At 34.5% G+C, this 6,352-nt stretch overlaps 1 non-coding gene across 1 annotated transcript; it reads left to right on the forward strand.

The window, feature by feature from the left end:
• The first annotated feature begins 5,965 nt into the window (after positions 1-5,965).
• On the forward strand, positions 5,966-6,129 carry LOC134240447 (U1 spliceosomal RNA). The gene has a single exon (XR_009986448.1). It is a non-coding gene; the product is annotated as a U1 spliceosomal RNA (small nuclear RNA).
• Positions 6,130-6,352: the final 223 nt, after the last annotated feature.

Here is a 6,352-nt window from a genome sequence, read left to right on the forward strand (position 1 = left end):
ATATATGACTTTTGTGTAGATATGGCTGGCAAGAAATTTGGAGAAGGACTGGAGGATCAGCTTAAGAGTATGAAAGAGGATCTTAAAGCGTTGAAGAGTAGACGAGATGACTTACAGGTAGATGATGCTCTGTCAAGTGTTAGAAGTCTAGCAAGTCGTCCAAATTTGACATCACATAATGTTTTGATGGCAATTGAAACATTGATTGAAGTAGCTAATAAGGCAAATCACAAAGATGCTTCACTCTTTAGCAAATCGTATGCAATTTGTAAAAGGTATGAGGATAACGAAGATTTTTGTGGGTTGGTTTTAAAATTGTTTGGGACACAGGAGGATAAAAAGATAGCAGCAGTTGTAGCTGACTGGGCAAAATCTAAAAAGTACGAAGAATCTGAAAAAAGTAGGTTGAAGCAAAAAGAGAACGTAGCCTCATCGGGTAGTCCCTATCCTACTTTTGGCTTTGGTCCAGTTTATCCAAATCAGGTTCCTTATCAGCATATGATGTACCCTTATCCTCCTATGCACCAAGGGTATTATGGTCCAAGACCTCCAATGCGGTCTGCTTCTGTTAAGAAGGGGAAACAATCTAGTCCTGGTACTTGTTTTTATTGTAAGGAATTTGGGCATTTTGTTTCTGGCTGCCCGAAACTTGTTAATAATTCTAAGAAGTAATGTTTTCATTAAGTAGACAGTAAGACATCAATTTTTTGCCCAGGGGATTTTAATCCTTATTGGGAATTTATTTCTCAAACGGGTAAAGATTTGATGTCTCTCCTTTGCATATTTTATAGCTATTATTTTAATTTTTCAGGAGATAATTGATTTCAAGAGGCATAAGTTTTTTCCTAAGATTCCGGATTGGGAATATATCAAAATTTGATCCAATTGGTGCTACTGCTAGGAAGCGAAATGTTGTTTGGATTGATATCAAAGGAGAGACAGTCAAGTCTTTATCCCATATAACAGAAGCAGAGGATATTTTGTCACAGGATGATTTTGTTTTCAGTAATTTAGTTTTCAGAGATCCAAAATCTTTTGTAGCTGGTAGTCTTTCTCATAATGTATCAGAATGGAAACGATTAGGCACTCCTTCATTTATTCTTGATTGGATTGAGAATGGTGTTGATATTTTTCCTATGTTTAAACATTTTAAGGGTAATTTTAAAGGAAAATCTTACAATGCAGATCAACCAGTCCCATCATATTTTCCCAATGCTTTAAATTGTAAGGATCATACCCAATTTATTGTTAAGACCTTAGAGGAAAGAATAGAGAATGGGTCGCTTACAGTGTTAGGCAGGGTTGGGGAGGTAGAGCCACCTATCCTTGTTATGCCAATTACTATTGAACCTTCAAAACCGAGAATGTGTCATGATAGCGTTTTTTAAACCTCTGGATAAAAGATTTCCCCTTTAAGTTAGACACTCTGAAAGAAGTTCCTAGGATGGTTGAGAAGGACATGTTCATGTCCTCATTAGATGATAAGTCTGGTTATGATCACATTTTACTAAAGCCTTCATGTAGGACTTATTTTGGAATTCAGTTTGGAGGATGGTATTTAGTTTACAATACTATCCCTTTTGGATTTAAGGCTAGTGCTTATATTTACCATACTATGGTTATGTGCCAGTTGGATATTGTCGTGGTCTAGGTATACCAGCACTTCTTTATATAGATGATAGGTTGATAGGTGAATTTCAAGGTGAAAGGGGAAAAAGTGGTGTTTCTGCAGCTCGCAGGAGTTTGTATATTATGTGTCAGATTCTTGTACGATTAGGTTATTTCTTGAATTTGGAAAAGTGTGTCTTGGTCCCATCTCAGAGCATAAAGTTTCTTGGGATGATTTGTGATTCCAGTGTTTTAGCTTTTAGGTTACCAGCTGATAAGAAGGCATCATTTTGTTCATTAAGAGATTCAATTCTTTGTGAAAAGACAGTTGATTTGAAAACGCTGCAGCGTTTTGCAGGAAAGTGCATTTCTATGGTTTTGGCAGTCCCTGCCGCTAGATTATTTTCAAGAGAGGTTAATAAGGCAATTAGTATTTTGAGTAGGAATAGTAAGAGTCTACACATATATAAGGAACTTAGGGAAGAATTGGAATTCTGGAAATTTAGATTCATGGCAAGGTGTTGCTTCCTGGAGAAAAGAACAACATCTACAAGTTGTCCTTGCAACAGATTCTTCTCTATATAGATGGGATGCATGTTTGATTGTTAAGGGGGATTTCCAAGAATTTGGAGATTTTTGGAGTGGTTGTGATCAAAGACCTATTCACGTGAAGGAGGCATCTGCATTACTATGTGCTTTACAGTGTGTTTGTTCTCAGATTGAAAATAGTAGAGTCGATGCATTTTGTGACAACCAAGCTGTTGTAGCTGCATGGAGTAATCAGGGTGGGAGGGACAGTTCACTTAATCAGGTCTTAAAAGAACTTTTTCACTTAGCTTGTCAGAAAAATTTTGACCTTCGTTTGAAATACATCCCAACAAAAGAAAATCCAGCAGATGAAGAGTCTAGGAAATTGTCAAGTTCAGATTCCATGCTAACTAAAGTAAAATGGGAAATTGTTGAGAATTTGTTTGGACCTCATTCTGTAGATCTTATGGCAGTTGATTCAAATGTAATGAAAGATATCCTACAAAATTGTCAGCGGGCATTAATGTGTTTTCACAGGATTTGAAAGGAATCCTTATGTGTTCCCCCCTTTTGGTCTTGTTTTCCCTCTTTTAAAGTTTTTTAAAGAATCAAAAGTAGAGGGTGTGACTATTATTATTCCAGACATTTTACCTAGACCTGTTTGGTGGCCTCTTTATTTTTCTCATGTTAAAAGGTCAGAAATTTTGAGTGTACAAGGGGAGGTAAATGCATTATACTTTCCAGGGAAAAAAGGTTTTGCAGTTAATAGGGTAGGTCTGAAGTGGTCTTTAATTGTAGCACGTTTGTGTTTCAATTCTTAGAATATTTTGTAGGTATATACTCTTCAAGGCCAAGAAGATTTTACCTGTGGAGGTGGTCAAAAACATTCAGAGGGGGAAAAGATTTCTACCTTGGAATATTTAATGGAGAGACGATTAAGTTATTTGGATCATTTGGTAGATGATACGGCATATAGTCGCCAGAAATGTTCTTTAGAGAAGGAATTCACTTATTTTTTAAGAGAGTATAGAGATGGGAAAGGATTAGTAGATGCAAATCCTGAGGATATTCGTCATTTTCTTGTTCTAAAAGATGAGAAAGGGAAAACTCAGGTGCACGATATTAATTGTCAGTTCCCTGGGAAAAAGGGTTCATTTACATGTGGGTGTCCTCACAGACTTGCAGTAGGCACAGTAAGATCAATTCTAGGAAAACTAAAAACTATTTTTGCTTCTTATGGGAAAGGGTTTGATTGGGATAGTAGGTACAATATTGGTAACCCTGTATGTAGTTCAAGTGTTAAAAAATATGTAAAAGCGATACAGTTGGAACAATCTACGTCACATGTTTGTATAAAACAAGCCAAGCCTTTGTTTATTAGGAAGCTTAAGGATATATCAAAATATATTGCAAGCCAGTTGGAAAACCCCGAATTGTCCCTTTCAAAACGTTATGTGTTACTTCGGGACCAGGCATTCTTCAAGATACAGTTTTTCTCAGGGGATAGGGCACATGATCTTGGTTTAAGTTTATCGCAGGAGGTTATCATTTTGGGAGATGGTAAGGGCCTTATGTTTTCTCATACAGTAGGGAAGACTTTAGGCACGGGAAAGGTAAATGAGTTTATGGTTCCTAGGGTTGAAGAAAGTTTGCTCTGTCCTGTGATGGCTTATAGATCCTATGTTGAGGGTTCTTTGGATATGGGTGTAAATTTGAAAACAGGTTATTTGTTCCGTACTCTTGATCCTTCAAAAGGTTCAGTCACTGACTACCCGGTATCCTCAAGTACTATGTTTGAACGTTTGAAAATTTATTTGTCAGTTCTGGGAATAGATGAAGGGGAAACTCCACATGGGATTAGAGGTGCTTGTGCAATTACTTTAGCAACTTCTGGTGCAGTGGCAGGGGAAGTAATGGAACATATTGGTTGGGCTACAAATTCCTCATATAAAAGATACAGTAGGGTGGGGAAAATGCTCGAAGGGGGTTCTGTGGGGAATATCATGACTAAGCTTGCGACAAGTGATTTTGACCAGTCTGAGAGAGTATTTAAAAGTTTAATGGGTGAATAATCGTTTCCTCATATCTTACTTAGAGATGATTATTGTCATATTGCCTGCTTAGTGGTGAGCTAAATAAAGATGTTGTTTGCATTAAATTTTTGGCTGTTTTCTTTTGTTAATTTTGAGATATAGAGTTTCTTTAAGTATTGGGTGAGTATTGGGTAAGGCTGGAGAGTTGTTATGTAAACATGCTTAATAATTTATGAGGATAATTTGTCCAGTTTTCACTCTTTTACCCAATACTTAAAGAAACTTGGTCATATTGAGCATAGACTTTACTTAGAATATTTTTATATTCTAAGTTAAGTCTCGCGAGATGTGACTATATTTAAATCACTCGAGTGGCGGCTGTTGGGGGGTTGCATGGAGAATGTTTTCCTGCATCCTGCGGAAATGAACGGGAAAAGTTTTTAGTCTGTTAACATGGTTGTCTAAAAAAAAAAAAAAAAAAAAAAAAGTTATGCTCAATATTTACCAATGTTTTCACTCTTTTACCCAATACTTAAAGAAACTTGGTCATATTGAGCATAGACTTTACTTAGAATATTTTTATATACTCGTTATAATTTAGTTTTATATACTTCACATATTACATTCTTATGAAATTACGATTGAACAAAAAAGTATTTTTATTATGCGCCCGAATCGAAAGATCCGAGGCGTATATAGAACATAGGGATATAACTTTGCCAATACTCCAAGTAATTGAAAATTTATACAAAAAAAGACTACGTCATGCCGACAATGACTGTTTTAAAATATGATAAATTATTTTGGATATTGAATACATTTGCATTTTTATTCACTCTTTGCAGACCTGTTTAGAAGCAATTTCAATCTGGGGAGTTTAGAGAGGGAGTATAATTTTTTTAAAATTAAAAAAAAAGAAATACTGTAGTCATTGTTTTTGAATGGACAAAATGGCAAATTATCATTGTTTTCAATATATAGTTTTTTTTAAAATTCAATTTTTTTTTTAAATTAGATCTTTGATCCTCTGAACGGCTGCATTTCAGCGCTCTAGACCGCTACACAAAACTGTACAAAGCAATTTAGTTGACGCACATCAAAGATCTTATTGTTAAAAATTATATATATTTTGTAAATATTTATTTAACTTTAAACTACAATCCTGTTACTTTATGAGTAATATAATTATGTTTATATGTATGCAATTTTTAAGTTTTGTGAATTTAATTTTAAAATACTGTGAAGCTCCAACCAGCCAATAAAAGTTTTTCTTAGTCAAGGTAAATCTTGACCTGAAATAATCGTTATAATTAAGAGTTATCCATCTTGGCTTCCCTTTGTATCTTTTCCTTAAATGAATAAATAAAATGAGAATTGAGCTAAATTGCATTATCATTACAGAATTTTCAAAAATATGTTGAAAGAAATTTATATTACATAAAAAAAACATAGGGACTTGCTTTAAGTTTTAAAGCACATACTTGCATTAGAATATGATTTTGTTAATGTACGTAATAAAATATTCAGGAAAGATAATCGGTGTTGTAGTACATACAAAAACCAGACAAGCTAGATATAAGTAATATATTTTATTTTTTGATACCCGGAAAAAATTTAAAATATTTTTACACCATTAGCAAAAACGTAAAAACGTAAATTTAAAATTTAATTATTATTGGTGAATTTAATTGCATTTTCAAAAGAAAAAGTGTTTTAATTTGCAGTTTTTAAATTTTACTACTTTAAATAATGCTTAGTAAAGATATTATATATACCTTTATAGCCCTTTTCAAATCATACTTACCTGGTGCAGGGGATACCATGATCAGCAAGGTGGTTCCCCCAGATCGAGGCCTTACCATTGCACTCCGGTTTGGCTGAAGTCTGCGATAACCCCAAATGCGGGTTACTCGGGCACGTAATTTTTTAGTGTAGGGGTCTGCGTTCGCGCTAACCCCTGATCAATTTAAATAGAAGAACGGACTGCTTTAATACCACAAGGTACCCGGTATTGTTCAGAAATACATCCTTATCCAATTCCTTGAATATACTCTTTATATTTTAGTTACTAGTGTATATATTTCACATAGGTTTTACGCTATAAAATTAAAAAAAAAAGAAATACATGTATGTTTTTTGAAAGAACAGAATTGGCAGGGTCTTCATCATGGCTTATAAATCAA

The sequence above is a fragment of the Saccostrea cucullata genome, unplaced genomic scaffold, assembly GCF_032062105.1.
Source record: "Saccostrea cucullata isolate Sc308-1 unplaced genomic scaffold, CSIRO_AGI_Scuc_v1 ctg246, whole genome shotgun sequence".
Lineage (NCBI taxonomy): Eukaryota > Metazoa > Mollusca > Bivalvia > Ostreida > Ostreidae > Saccostrea > Saccostrea cuccullata.